We start from the raw sequence: 15,469 nt of genomic DNA, 5'->3' as shown, positions 1-15,469 counted from the left end.
CCCCTCACCCTGCCCCACCCCTCTGCACCCTGCAGGAAGCCCCAGTGAGCAGCCTAGGGCTGCAGCTGCCTGGAGCTGGGGCTGGTGGCCCTGGCTGTGGGAGTCCAGGGCTTTGATGTCCTTATGGATGCATTCAGCCCTGGGGCACACCGTGTGCAGAGGACAGATCCACCCTCTTATTTCAAGAGCATAATAGAAATATTCAGGAGCAGGCATAATTATTTCAATTACTTCTCTCTGGTTTTTGAGACACACACACTCGAGTCACAAATTAGAAAATAATATTCACATGTTTCTTCTAATTGGTAACAGATTAGAGGCATTTTATCTTCTTAAATAATTTCCAAATGTGCCCCACAGAGACTGGGAGGGAGAGAGCAAGGTGTGGAGAAGCAGGCGGGCCGCAGAGGCGCCTTGGGCCCAGACCTCGGGCAGGACGGGCCTGCACCCGGCGCTCTGTGGTCCCGTCTTCCGAGTTTGCAGAACCTCTCTGACAGCTGGCGGAGAAGAGGCTTCAGGATTTAACCCACCAACTTGTAAACTTAATCCTTCTTGTAGACGTACGCCATCTCCTTGGTCACGTGCTTCCTGAGACACACTCCGCATATCTGTATTCATTTTTATGTCCCATCTACTCCCCAAAACAGATGTGAAGTCACCTCTGCCCCTCCCTGGGTCCAGAAGTTCTGGAGGTGTGAAGATGGCGGCTGTCCCCGCCCAGGTCTCCAGGCCAGTAGTTGAATGCAGGGACACCACCCTCTTCTAAGTCTCTGGTCCTTTTTCATACTGGGATTGGTGTTTATCAGGTGTCGCTTTTTAAAATTGGTTGCTTCTATTCTGGGAAACAGTTTGGCAATTTTGTAGAAAACTAAATGTGTAGGGGCTGGGGATGTGGCTCACGGGGTAGCACACTCGCCTGGCATGCGTGCAGCCCGGGTTCGATCCTCAGCACCACATACAAACAAAGATGTTGTGTCCACCGAGAACTAAAAAATAAATATTTAAAAAAAAATTCTCTCTCTCTCAAAAAAAAATTAAATAAATAAAAATTTTTTTAAAAAACTAGATGTGTAATTCCCACATGACCTAGCAGCCGCACCCTTGGGTGTTTTTCCTGGAGAAATACAAACTTCAGTTTACACAAAAGCACAGGTCCACACGTTTGTAGCAGCTTTATTTGTGACAACCACACTGGAAACAACACAGCTGTCCTTCAGTGGTGTCTGGTGTGCACGGCTGTGGTGCACTCCCGGGTGGGTCCCACTGGACAGGCGTGAGGAGGGAGCTGCTCATCACACAGCACTTGGAGGGACCAGCAGAGACTCACGTTGACAGAAACAGTCAGTCTCAAAAGATCGTGCACAATCTGATTCCATTATTTTAGCATTATTTTATGCGTGTGTATGTGGTCCTGGGGGCTGAACCACCACTGAGCTATATAGCCAGCCCTTTTATTTTTATTTGGGAGCAGGGTATCACTAAGCTGCCCAGGCTGGCCTGGAACTTGCCATCCTCCTGCCTCAGCTGGGCCTACAGGGGTGTACTTCTGTGTCTGGCTCAGCGTGGCTTCTTTAAACCACTTGTGAATCTACATTTATGTCAAACAGTTCAACAAAAAGTCTGATTAAAAAATTTTTTTAATAAAGCAAAATAAAAGGTGGCTTCAGTGCCTTTGGGGGGCTCATTCCAGACATGGCCAGAGAAAGGACATACTGGCCCTGGAACATTCTTTTGAGCCAGAAAGAAAGCATGGAACTGTTGGGCCCCGGGGCGGATATGTCAAACTGAAACAAGAGTCACCTGGAGGGCTCCCGGACCCCACCTGGAGGTGTGAGCGTCAAAAAGAGTATCCTGGTAACCGTTCCTGTGGCACATTGTCAAGTATCCGTGGCTCCACAGGGAGACTCCAAGATGGCAGAGGGACGTTGGCCTGTACAGCAGGAGGGGAGAACTGGGAGCTGGCTGCCTCGCAGCAGGAAGGTAGAAGGCGGCTGGCCAGGGACATCCCCCGAGGCTGCAGTCTCCAGGCTCCAGCCTGGGTCCCACACGAGTCAACAGGGCAGAAGGACCCACAGAGATCAGGTCCCCAGCCAGCACCTCCACCGGGAGCTCAGTCTCAGCAGTGGCAGGGCCCAGGATCTACACCCCCCGATGTGGCAGGAGGGAGGCCTGTGGCCACTCCATGGTGTATTCTGACCCAAATGGAGCCAACCAAACACATATGGGGGACAATCTATGGCAGAAAGAGCTCCAACTCTCCAACGCCAGTGTGACAGAAGAGCAAGAAGCGGGGTGGGTGTGGAAGGGATGCGCATGTTCAGGGATGTAGGAGACAGCGGCCCCGGTGCAGCCCAGCGTGCATCCCACAGGAAAGGCAAGCTCAGCTCTTGAGCATATTTTGGGACCATTTGGAGAAAACAAATATGGACCACACATTATCAATAATATTATTGATTTGAATTTGAAGCTTCTTGCATATCATAATGTGGGCATGAATCTTCCAAGAATCCCACGGTGGTTGTGTAAGGAAGCCAGGGGACTCAGACTCTGGATTCTGTGAAAAGTCGTAGTAAAATGCGTGATATAAACTCATCTTCTTAACTGCTCTACAGTTGAGCGTTCCATGGCCGTGGGTGCATTCCCATTGTTGTGCTGCCGTCACCACCCTCCACCTCCAGAACTTTCTGACATCCCATACTGAAACTCCAGCTGTTGAACACCAGCTCCCTGCCTGCCCTCCACCCAGCCCCTGGCAGCCACCACACTACATCGTGTTCCTGAGCATCTGAGCACTAAGGGGACTTTGAGTGCAATCATGTGGTGTTGGTGCTCCAGTCTGGCTTATTCCACTCGGCGTAAGGTCCTCAAGGGTCATCCGTGTGTTGCGGGCTTACGACTTCCTTCCTGTGAGCAAGGGTGGATGTGTGTGTGCACCTCACCTTCGGTCTCTGTGCATCTGCCAGAGGGCATGTGGCTGCTTCCACATTTCAGCTGCTGTTTGAACATGGGGCCCAAGCATCTACTCCAGTGCCCGCCTGCAGCTCTTTGGGGCATGTGCACAGAGTGGGGTTGTGGGTTATATGGTAACTGTGGAATTACTTGAAGAACGACCACACTGTTTTCCTAGATTCTGGATTTTCTACTCTTTTTTTTTTTTGGTGCCAAGGATTTAACCCAGGGGCACTTAACCGCTGAGCCACATCTCCAGCCCTTTTTATACTTTATTTAACAATAGGGTCTTGCTAAGTTGCTGAGGCTGGCTTTGAACTCCTGATCCTCCTGCCTCAGCCTCCCCAGTTGCTGGGATTACAGGTGTGTGCCACCACACCTGGTGACACACTGAAGATAGTATCGCCTCCAATGAAATCCTTTATTCTAGAAGCCTTTCTTAAAGGCTTTTCAGACATCTTAGTGTCTAAAGACAGAGAGGAAGGATCATGGGCTTCGGAGCACCCCCCAGCAGTGGGGCAGCTTGGGCAGGGCCATCTGTGCAGGGAGAGGGAAGGGGTGGATGGGCTTAAAATGCACTCAGGGAGACCTCACCGCCCGGTTTGCTTTCAGCCGTTTCCCAGAGACTGCTGTCGACTGTGCCCTGAACCTGGAAAGCAGCTGGCCTGTCCAGCACCAACTCAGGAATTTTCTTTTTTTTTCCTAAAGAGAGAGAGAGAGAGAGAGAGTGTGTGTGTGTGTGTGTGTGTGTGTGTGAGAGAGAGAGAGAGAGAGAGAGAATTTTGAAGTATTTATTTTTGAGTTTTCGGCGGACACAACATCTTTCTTTGTATGTGGTGCTGAGGATCGAACCCGGGCCACACGCATGTCAGGCGAGTGCACTACTGCTTGAGCCACATCCCCAGCCCCCAACTCAGGAATTTGTGAAGCCCTTGTCCAGTAATTATCAAGGAATTCCAGGTGGTGACAGCAGGGAATTAGCCCAAATGGGGCCCACCCTGAGCATAGGGCTTCCCTGGACCTCTGTGGGGGTTGTGCACCCACACAGCATCACTCAACCAACAGAGCCGAAGCCCTCCCTGGCCACTGTTGGGATGCCCTCTCCACCAGAAAGCTCAGCAGGCAGTTGATTTTTGCATTTTCAAGGCCAGTGACATTGGGCAAGTTAGACCCTGTGTCAATTGTGGAAAATAAAACGTCTGACCAGCTTCTGACTCCTGATGCCATGGATAGAGGCCTCGTGATTTTAGTGAAAGAATTTCACTTTAGCTGATTAAATAATAGTGCTCTCCTCACTCTAGGGAATTAATGTCTGTTAATTAATTCTCACGCAGCTCCACCACCACACAGTCACCCTTAGCAGAAGGGACCTAGTGGATGTGGATTGAGCCCAGTGCTTTACCCATCTAACGTCAGTTGAGAAAGGAAAGCCGCCGGCTGCACTCCCGCTGTCCGCACTGAGGAATGTGCAGGCCAGCCACAGCCCCACGGGACCACCAGGCCCCACATCACAAGTCCCACTGCCTCCTGTGTGTTCCTTGTTTTCACATCGTGGGAAAAGTTAAGATGAAATCTACATGAAGTGTCTTCCTGTCTGCACGTCCCTGGTGCCTTTCTTCTCTTGAATTTCTGAAATCCCAGCAACTCAAGAGGCTGAGGCAGAGGATTCTGAGTTCAAGTCCAGGCAGGGCAATTTAGCAAAGCAGAGTCTCAAAAATAAGTAGATAAATAAATAAATAAATCGGACTGGGATGTAGCTCTGTGGTAAAATGCCCCGGCTTCAACCTGTAGTATCAAAAAGCTTTTTTCCTTTCCTTATCGTTGTACTTAGCAGCCGTGAGCAGCCCCTCGCTCTCCCAGGCTCAGTGGCACACCACATCAAGAAGGCCGATGGCTTCAGATGGCAGCCTAACCAGGGACAGCAGCTAAAGCCAGTTGCTAGTCTTTACCAGAAACCCACTCAGTCTCCCACGGCTTTTCCAAAGGCGTTGCCACTGGTCATCTAAGACCTTCGCTGCACTGTGCTTGAGAAGTCTTGGTTGGTTCCGTCCTTCTGGGGTGTCCCTGCTTTCCGGGGCTGGAGGGGATCAAGTTTCCTGTCCCGGGCGTTGGGGGGCACTGGTGCACACCCACTGTGCAGTATCCGGAGTGGAGGAACGTTCGTTGCTCTTCCCCCGCCTGTTCATGGTGCCCTGTGTTCCAAAGCCAATCCCACAGCCACTGTCGTGGTGAACTTAATTCACTTTGATGGGGACTCTTTGCCGGGACAGCCCGGAGGCCACTGGGGTGCAGCTGCGTTTCACGCCACTCTGTGTAGAGTCTGGGCCTGCCAGGTGGCCTTGCCCCTGCCTGGCACCAACTTCTCGGGATTCATGCTTTCAAATAGCTCTTCACAGTTTTTCCAGTGGTGAGGTACAGGGACGTCCACAGGGTTTGGCCACTGTAGCTTGGCGACGGTGCCGGGCACACACGCAGTTCCAAATGCCTTTAGCCCTCGCACAGCAGGCAGGCGCTGCATAGGCGAGGCTGTCTGCAGGTAGGAAGCGGCGGGAAGGGCTCCCAGGGTCCAGGAGAGACGGAGGCAGTGGTGCCCCCGGGGCCCTTTTCCTTTAAATTCTCGGATCATGCGCAGGCCCATGCAGCTCTGCACCTCCGGCACGAGCCAGCAGCACTCCAGTTGCTGTCAGGTCCAGGGCCAGGGGAAGGGGCTGCCCAGTGCCCCTCCAGCAGCCAGGACTGGGTGCAGGTCCAGCCACAGCCCTGGGCCTCTGCAGGATGGCTGCATGGGGCTAAGAGGTCCTCAGGCTGTGCACTCAGGCAGGTGGGGACCTCCCTCCCGCAGCTGCTTGGGTGGCTCCTCGCTGGCCAGCACCGGAGCCATCTGCCCCTCAGACCACTCACAGCACCTTCTCCCTTCTCTGATTCCCAGGGGTCAGGCCCACTCAACACCCGGTCAGAAGGCACAGTGTTGGCCGTTTAAAATCAGGACTCGGGTGACAAAGGCTGCTGTGGACAAATGGAGCCACCCTGACGGGGTCAGAGCAGGATAGTGGTGCCACTCTCACCGCCCCTGCCACTTGATCAGATCTCACCCACCCCCCACTGGCATCCAAAGGGACAGCTTTGCAGGCGGGTGGGCCTGAGCGAGGCCTTCTGCCTCCAATGGGGCAGATATGCTCTCGTCCTAGGAGGCCGAGGTGGGGACTCACCCCCAGGCCAGCAGGAGGGTGCCATCCACCAACAGGAAAGCCTTAGATCCATACCCCAGTGGCCCACTGGTCTGAGTGAAGAAATGGAAAACACCCTGCCTTTGAAATTAATAGCAGGGCATAGTGATTCTTGAATCAACTTCAGTTTTGCCTCAGCCAGCCGAGGGTGGCCGGGGACAGTGTGGAAGGCCCCGAGTGCCCCCCAGTGACAGCAGCTCCTTGTCCTGGCCTGGCTTCCGTAGCACAGTACCAGGGAATGACACTGCAGACACATATTCCCCACACTTCTGGAAGTCAAGGATCGAGGTACCGCTGGAGCATGTTCTGGTCAGGGCCCTCCTCCTGACCTGCAGACAGCCACCTTCCTGCTCCATCCTCACAGGGAGCAGAGAGGGGTCTCCGTTTGTCTCCACTTTGAAGGGCACTAGTCCTGCTCCTTGGGTTCCGCCCTCAGCCCAGTTCCCCAGAGGCCAGCCTCCTGACCATCCCCTGAGCTAGGGGTTCCCGTGAAATCAGGGAGAGCCCGGGCCTTCGGCGCACTGCGCTCCCTGGGCCTTCTCCCTGCACCCTGCACGGTAGCAAATCTTTGTCTTCTTCCCGCCTTCGGCCTGCTGACTGGCAGCCTTTGGGAGCTGGGCAGCGGGATGTCTGCTGTATTTGTTTTCCATTTTCACAGCAGAGACTAGAAGTCACCGTTGTAGGAACGGAAGAAAGGACCTAAGTTCTCACAGTTTACATCAGAACTGAAGACTCCCTGTGTGCTTGCCGAGCAGCGGCCTCAGAGCTCTGTGGGCCTCTGCCAGCCTTGGTCGAAGAGGCAACCTCTCTCAGCGGGGCAGCTGAAGCAGGGCTGGGTGTCCAGGCACCTGTGTGATGAAGCAGACCCTGGGCCTTTCTGGGCTGGTGGCTCCCAGGCCATGCTGTGGCTCCAGGGGCCCGAGAATAAATATGGACAAGTGTTTTCATTCTGGGACTGATGTTTCCACCAACGGAGCCTGAGAAAGCAGTTGCCCCCGCGCCCCCCCCCCCCCCCCCCGGCAGGCAGGCGGAGGGTGAGACTAGAGCCCTGTGCCGCTCTTATTGCACCTTTGCTTGGTGCTAGGGGTGCCAGGAGGGGGCTTGCAGGTCTTGCAGAAGTAGGCCAGAGGACTGGCCACCGTCTGGCTTAAAGACTGTGACCCCAGAGGGGACCTCAAGAGCCCCTGGCTGCCTCCTTTCCCTGGCTGCTCATGGCAGGGTGAGCACTCTGGGCCCGTGCAGATGGTTACAGGTGACAAGGGGGAGCTCCCTGACAGGCGAGACAGTTTGTAGGTTTTTTTGTCAAAATGGCAAGCTTGGCTGAGGTGTTCCTCTGCACATGCCCAGTGAGAGCCAGGCCTGTGTGGCCACCAGCCTGATGCACGGGCCTCTCGCTGACAGGTAGCTCTCCTCCGCACAGGCAGCAAGACCTTCTGCACTGTCCTCACCTCTAAGCATATCTTCCCAGGACCTCCCACTTCAGACAGCAGGCCTTGGATCATCCATCCTCTTTAGTGGGCAAACTGAGCCCTGGGAGAGGATAGGTCCCTGGCCTGGAGTGCCAGGGCCAGCCATGCTGCCCAGAGAGGCCTGGGTCTCTCCCTCGGTGTGCTTAGAGCTCCGTGGGCACCGGCACATCATAGGTTCCAAGCAGGTCTTGGGGGTTTGTTTACTCATTAGCCTTGTGTTTTCTCACCCCAGAGCCAGATTGGGCCAGTGGCTGGCCCTCCTTGTCCTTATACCTGCCTTGGCAACTCCAAGCGAAGGTGCACAGGCTGCCAGGAAGCATGAGACAGAGGACATGGCATGCATATTACCACTTGGACCCGGAGTGTTCTTCAGTGGGGCTCCTGGGTGGAGGGCGGTGCCAATGAGAACAATGTCACAGCGGTCACTGGTCTCCACCTGAACCCAGACTGAGTCGTGGGTAAGATCGAGCTCAGCCCAGGGGCATCAACCCTCTCCTTGCCTGGGACAGCGCAGGCTGCACAGGGCAACACAGAGAGTCACACAGAGCTCTGGGGACTGGACCCCAGAGCACATAGCCCTCACCCTCCTGGGCTACCCGGGCCTGCACCTGCAGCCCCGGTAGTGGAACTCAGATGTAATAAGCCTAATATGGTTGACTTTATTTAATTAATAATGATCCTGTTCTGTTCCTCCATGCTCATAAAACAGCCTGCAGGTTGGCAAAAACACTCAGAGTATCGACCAGAAGTCAGGCAGGATATTTATTTTTTCTTTGCCCCGTGAGCGTAAATCCTTGTCGGTTGCCTCCTGCTCCTGCGTGTGGGATTTACAGTGGCCAGTTGCTTAAAAGCTTTCAGTAATTAAGGAATAAATATCCATCGGTCTTTGTTGGCCATCCTGCTCCTGCGGCCTGACCCCTAGCAACGCGGCTGGGGGAAGGCATGCATGAGGAGGGCCCGGGCGGCCCTGGCCCGCAGAGGCCGGCTTCCCCTGCCTGCGGGGAGGAAACCTGCTCTTCAGCACATTGTTCCAGCCCCCTCTTCCGTGCCTCTGCCTGGCCCTGCTTTGCTCCAGGCAGGAAGCACTTTGGAAATTCCTTACTGCTAGCCAGGCTGTTCTCTTCCTCCGTCCTTCCTCCTCTCCTCCAGCTTCACCTCCTCACCCCAAGGGCCTTCCCGCGCTGCACTGCACTTTGCTGCAGAATCTCCAAGAAAGTCACTGCTGAGAAACTCTCAGAAAATCACTCTCGCATCCCCTGGGGGGACGATATTTCCAAAAGGAGCAGGGTTGTAAGTGACAGGCACACACATGCCCAAGTTATGTCCTGGCCTTTTCCCATCTGGGGTGGGGGGGGTGCTCAGCCCCAAGAGGGCTTTCGGGAAAGGCGGTTAGTGCTCAGGATTTCAGAGAAGCGTTTGGGAAGCCGCGCACAGAGGTTGAGAGGTTGGGAGCGCACCACCAGGGACGCCCTTCTCCCCTCCCGGCATGCCAGGCCGGGCATGAACGGTGCCTGGGGCCATGCCAGTGTTCCTAAGGACGCGTCTCCTGGGCGGCCACAAGACAGGACAGCCAGTCCAAAGCTGTGTGGTTATCCGTTAAGAATCTTCTTTCTGGGAATCCAGCCATTAACCTTCTCGCCCCTTGGCAGCCTGCTGAGCCCTCCCTGCCAGACCCGAGCAGCTGATGGCAGTGGTTCCTGGTGACTGAGTCCTGGCAGCCCTCTGGGCCTGAGGAACAAAGAGAGGCTCCACATCCAGAGGCCTTGCTCTGGGGCAGGTGGAAGAGGTGGTCTGGCGAGGCGTGGCTCCTCCCCACCTGACCTCCCCACAATGCTCTTCACTGACCACCAGGATTGGCCAGTCTCTTCGGTCATCACCACCAGTGACCTGCCTGCCTGGTACATCCAGCACCGGGCACCTCGCTCCCCTGCATTTTGGTCTCAGATCCTGTGTCTGCTGTTTTCCTTCACCTCGTTTCCCCCACATCTGTGATTTCCTTCCCTTTCACTCGATGACTATTCCAGAAATTATTAGTGTCATTCACAACTACTGTATGTGTTATTTTAGTAAGGTGGGATGTCGGGAGGGGGACACTGCGGACAGCCCTGTCAGCCTCGCTCCCCGGGGGCAGGGGAGTTCCAGGCTGCAGCCATGATGCAGCCGGCACAGCAGCAGGTGTTCCAGGCCCCCCGTGGTGTCAGCATTCCAGATCTGCCAGGGCCAGCAGCACAGGACAGGAGCGGTGCTTCAGTCAGGGACGCGCATGGCAGCAGGCTTCCCCAGGAGAAACCTTCAGGCAGCCACGGGCTCAGCCACTCGGCTGTCGCAGCCGGATCCTGAGCAGCGCCCTTCGCCTCTGTATTGTTCACGTCCTCCAAAACAGGGCCATGGTGGCAGTCCTGGAGCTCAGAAGCCGCGCTCGAGACAGCAGTGGGTTTGGTGCCTGGCGAGGGCCACTCTCTTCCCTGGCAAACCTGAGTCACGGCGCCTCAGTGCTGCATGCTCCCATGGCGGGGGCGAGCAGGCACCTGAGCCTCTCGTGCAGAGCACCAACCTGCTGCCTGTGACTCGGCCACTTCCCTGGGGCCCCGCCTCTCAACACCACGCAGGGAGCAGCCCCGCAGCGTCCCCACTCACTGGGGTGGCCCTACAGCCATTCCTCTGGCACACCCTCAGTCAGGCGAGGACCGTCGTCAGGTATACTGTCATCATAATCTCCACAGTACTGCCCATGGCTGGTCTCACCCGGTGTCTTCCCCACCCTGCAGGGGTCCTCCAGCGCTGGGCATGGGGGACCTCAAGCAAGGACTGGACCCCATGGCCCCAGGATGGAGCCTGGTGCAGCCCACCATGGTGACAGGCCCTGTCTCTGTCCTTGCCTCAGAGGTGCCTGCCCCACAGCCCTGACCTCACATCCTGCAGGACTCTTGACCTCGGCTCTATCACTGCCGAGGTTGCTGCCCTGCATCTATACACCTGATGTGATGCCCAGGCTGGTGGCAGTCCCGTCACGTCCACACACACGAGGCTGGCACTCTGCGCTCATCTCACTCAGGCCTGCACACGGGTCATAAAGCCCTCCCACTCCTCACCCTGGCCCTGAGCTGCCCTCCTGGCAGGCTGAGCAGAACCTGCTGTCCACCTCTTTCCAAAGAAGGGAGCTTCTGCTCAGGACTCCTGGCTGTGCCCTCATCACGCCTGCAGCCAGACCTTAAGGCCAGGCTCGAGACTGCCATGTGGCTCCCTGTAGAGCATGTGCCAAGGACGCACACATCCCTGTGTTGCATCCTCTGCACACAAACCAATAAGGCCAGGCTGGAGGTCTGGCCTGCACCCCACAGCCCCATCTGATCTGGGTGGCATGCACCACCTGGCCTCCTTGGTGCCAGAGAAGAGGAGCTATGCCTGTCACCTCCAGGTTCCCTCCACCCCCTCCTGACACCTGGACTCCTTTTGGCCATGATTTCCCAAAATGTGGCCTCAACTCATACACATTTTGTTCTGCTTCTGATACGTGATTCATTTGTGAAGATGGTAACGTGCTCAGGATCCCTCGAAGAGTTGATGTCGTCAGGAATGACCCACGAAGCCAGATTCTGTCTGTCCTTACCCTCAGCATCGTCACGGTCAGTGCAGTGACTGTTGGAGGTGGCACCTGGTCTTCACTGGTGCAGCAGTTGGTTTCCGGGTAGCAGGTGGCAACAGAGATGTGTTTGAGGGAGTCCCCTTTGGGGTGGACACATGAGGAATTGGCCAAGTGACCACTGCTTAAGATCAGGGTGACAGAGCCACCAGGCTGCAAGGCCAGATTGTCCATGCTGAGCCCCGTGGACCCCCACGTACCCAGAGTGCTCCTGGCTCTGCAGCCAGGAGGACCTGGCATCCACCCTCTGACCCCAAGTCCTGTTCTTGTTCCCTGGCTGGACCATGGTCCATGCACCAGGCAGCTCCTGACCACAGCCCAGAGGGAGATGGAGGACCACCACAAAGAGACTTCATTGGGAGCAGGAAGAGAATACCTACGAAGGCATCTTTGAAGGTGTCTTCTCTTCGTTTGGGGGGATGGGCGATGTCTGTCCTCTGATGAGCAGGCGCTCTCTCTCCCTGGTGCTTGAGTGGCTGATTTATTTAAAGGTGTGTCAGCACCAGGATCAGATGAGCAGCCAGCCCCTCCTCCCTGCTGACGGCAGCTGTGCCAATAATTCATTTTTTAGCTCATTAGCTAACAGAGGCCATGAGCAGTGGTCCTCCGGGGCACCGGAACGAGGCAAAGTGATGTACTGCTGGCTTCCTGCTCTTGAACTGGCCTTCCTTGGGGAAAAGAAAGGGTGCATGAGACAAGCTAGGGACAGAAGAAGAGCGGGACGTCAGAGTGACCACTGGCATGTCTGCACTTGGCATCGTGGATTCCCAAGGCGGTGGCTTAGGCAGAATTCCTCATACCCGGCAGCATCCACCTCTCACCTGTTGGCCGTGCGGAAGCCTGGCAAGGGCAGTGGAGGTCCATGGCTCAGGATGCCCTATCCAAATGCCAAGTACCTAGAGTTTGCCTCTTAAAGTTCTGGAGGCTGGAGGCCCAAGGTCGAGGGGCCAGCAGGGTTGGTTTCTGGCAAGGCCTCTTCCTGTCTTGCAAGTGGTTCCCTCTCATCCTTATCTGGCTCTCCGTGCACTCAGAGAGCAAGGGAGGCCTGGTGTCTCTTCCTCTCAGATGCACACCTGCCCCAGGGCCTTAGGGCTCCACCCTCATGCCCTCATTTAGCCATAGCCACTGCCCCAAAGACCTGAATCCAGCTCCAGTCCCTGGGGTCAGGGCTTCAACATAGGAATTGGTGGGCAGGGAGCACAATTTAGTCCGTAACAGCCAGGAAACTTCAGACTCCTCATCTGTGGGCAAAGGCCAGCCCACTCAGCCCTCCAACCGTGACAGGCACAGGGTCACTTCAGTAACCCAGTGCCCTTCACCCCCGTGTCTCTGAGCCCTCCGTACCGTTAGGGGGCCTGGGAGACACCAACAGGCGTGTCAAGGCCCCAGCCGAGAGCAACTCACCTGGCCACGCTGAGCACGTGGAGTTGAGGGGCCCTCGTGTCTGCATGTTTAGGAACCTCAACTACCAGCAGCAGCGAGGAGCCCCAGCCCCAGGCCACCGGCACCTTGGGTGCACATGCCGCCCCACTGCGGATGCTCTGTGCTTTACAAGAATACCAGCAGCTGTTTTCAGAGGGGCCTCTGTGGCCAGCACGTGGCCTGGGGTAGGTATCTCTGGACCCATTTTACAGATGAGAAAAGAAGGACCAAGTTGTGGGAAGGAGAGAGCAGGCCCCGAAGCTGTTGTTGGCATCCGCAGCCTGAGGCCCAGCGTCCACCGGAGATTTCTTCTCCCTCCCTATGCACTGGAGGAAGTGCGTGGACAGTTGTCCCTGCCTAGGCCCTGTGTTTGTACTAACCAGGTTAAAACTGCTAACAAGAGTCATGGCTGATAGATGCAAAGCCAGCAGCCTCCCTTAGCTCCCTGGAAGTCACCTCTTGGTGTCTCAAAAAAGATCACAGTCCCCAGGGACGCAGGGGTTGACTTTGCAGGACTGTTTGGGAAAAGCCCAGGATGCCTCAGTGAAGGGCCACAATTGCAGCCACACACGGAGCAGCTCTGGGACATCCTTGGTGGAGGGTGGAGGTCCATGTGGCCTGAGGCCAGGAGGGCAGACCCTGTGGAGAGTCCGCGAGGCTTGTCTTCTTGCAGTATTCCCACCACCCGTCCCGAGGCCTGGCCCCTCTTCTGTATTGGAGTCAGAGGTCCAGGTGGCTGTCAGCAGCTGCACCCTGATGGGGGCTCTTACGTCACCTGGGGCCAGGCCATCTCCTAGGCCTCTGCCAGGCCCTCTTCCTGTTTCGGGCACATGATGCTGGAGCCCCCCTCTTAAAGAAGGCTCCCCCGACAGCACGTTTTCCGCCCTGCAAAACCTGAGCCCGGCTTCACTCTGTATCCAAAGGACACCAGTTTTTAAAAGCAGCGACAGCTCATTCCACCCTGTGCTGCTGCCAGTGACTGCCCTCTGTGGAGCATTCGCCACAGCTTCCTGTGGTGGCCCCTTTGGAAGGCCGGTGGCCACCGTCCTCAGAGAGCATCCAGACCCAGCAGGGGGGCCAGAGCTGTGGGATCTGCACTCTGTCTTTGGCTGGGGTATTTGAATATTAAAAAGAATCTTTAATAACTGCAGTTGGGACCGGAGTTCCTATGCTAAGTTCTCCAGCTTACCCTGGATGACTTAGCAATGACTATTAAAATCAATCGGAGCAGAATAATACGGTCTGATTTTATGCCTACCGAAAAAATTAGAGTTAGCAAATTGGAACTTGGAAATCTGGACATATCCCACGCCATTATCCCTTTCGATTTAATTCACGTTTTGCTCTTTCTCTTTTGTGATTTATGAAATGCATCAACAAATGTTTAACATAAGTAAGGTTTTTAAAATAATTTCAAAACCACTGGGGTTTTTTGTCTCTTTTTCGTCACCAGAATTTCCGGACACCGTCTGCTTTTGTACCTGGTGTCTGCCCAGGTGGAGCACAGGTCATCCTCGGCCGCGGCCAGTGTTTGTCCTGGAAATCTCCCAATGAAAGAGTCAGGGGTCACTCTGGGGTCACTCGCATGTACCAGGAAGTGAAGCAAAACTAATCCAGGCTTGCTCCTGGAAGGATCTGTTTGCCTAAGTATTTAGCAACAGATTAGGGCTAACCCGACACTGGATCACCAGGCGCAGTGTAAACAGGGGTAAAGGTGTGAGCAGGCCTTTCTTCTGGACATCCTGAATGATGTGCTCTCAGAGCCTGTGGGGAAGGAGGGCGGGAGGCCTGAGCTATTCCTGCTGGCCAGCAGCTGTGTACCCTGGTGATGCCCAGGACAGCATCTGGCTGTAGGGGAGGTCAGCTGAGGCTCAGTGTCCTGGGGGCTTCCATGACTTGCTCTGGGCGTGTGGGGGCTTTTCTTACCATCTTCATCACCCTCATCAAAAAGCTTGAGCAGGCTCCTTGCACCATTCAGGAGCGACTTGTAAGGTCCCACGTTGTTCTTTTCAGAGTCTTGGTCCTCTCCCTTTTCTCCTCATAGCAATGCGAGAATCTGGAGGGTCCCTGAGTTTTCTGTCTCTTACATCTTTGTTTCTTTTTTTTGAGAAACCAACCCCAACCCCAGATACGATGGCCTGGGCCCTCCGCCTGGGCCCTCCCTCTGTGCCAGGACACTGGTCTTGCTGTCGGGGTTCTGCTGCCCTGGCTTCTCTCCTCACTCTGTCCCCTCCTCTTTTTCCTCAACCCTCCTACCCGATGTCACAGGCAGGGTCCCAGCTCTACAGACCCCTCGACACCCAGCTCCAGAGCTCGGTCCCTGCCAGGCTGCCAGGAGTCAGGGACCCGCTGCCCTCTTCACCGGCTCTCCACGCCCCAGAGCCCACCCCAGGCCTCCCCAGCTTCCCCCAGCTCAGCGCTAGCTGCAGGGAGCCACCTGCCTGCTTCCTCTCCTGGGCCCTGGAACGCTTTCCCCCGGAAATCCCAGCTGTTCTGGGTCATGTAAGGAATGCTGGGCACCCTGTCTCTTCCACTAAGCCTTTCCCAAGTCTGAAGAGATCACAGAAGTGCCCGCAAGTCACCCAGCTCTGTCCGTCTGTTTTCAAACCTCCCCACTGGCCTCTCTGTCCTACCGGAGAGTGGGCCTCAGTGACACCTAGGAAGAGCCATCCTGCCCAGACCGGCCCAGCGAGAGTAGACCCCGCGGTGCACAGTCGACACTGAGGGAGGACACTTGGCCAGAGCCCAGGGAGGGAGAG

At 55.8% G+C, this 15,469-nt stretch overlaps 1 protein-coding gene across 7 annotated transcripts in view; it reads left to right on the top strand.

Moving 5' to 3' along the window:
* Agap1 (ArfGAP with GTPase domain, ankyrin repeat and PH domain 1) overlaps positions 1-15,469 on the top strand; it is a 492,018-nt gene that overhangs the window by 469,594 nt on the left and 6,955 nt on the right. The window lies entirely within an intron of this gene.

The sequence above is a fragment of the Callospermophilus lateralis genome, chromosome 9, assembly GCF_048772815.1.
Source record: "Callospermophilus lateralis isolate mCalLat2 chromosome 9, mCalLat2.hap1, whole genome shotgun sequence".
Classification (NCBI taxonomy): Eukaryota; Metazoa; Chordata; class Mammalia; order Rodentia; family Sciuridae; genus Callospermophilus; species Callospermophilus lateralis.
This window is presented reverse-complemented; position numbering and strand designations above follow the sequence as displayed.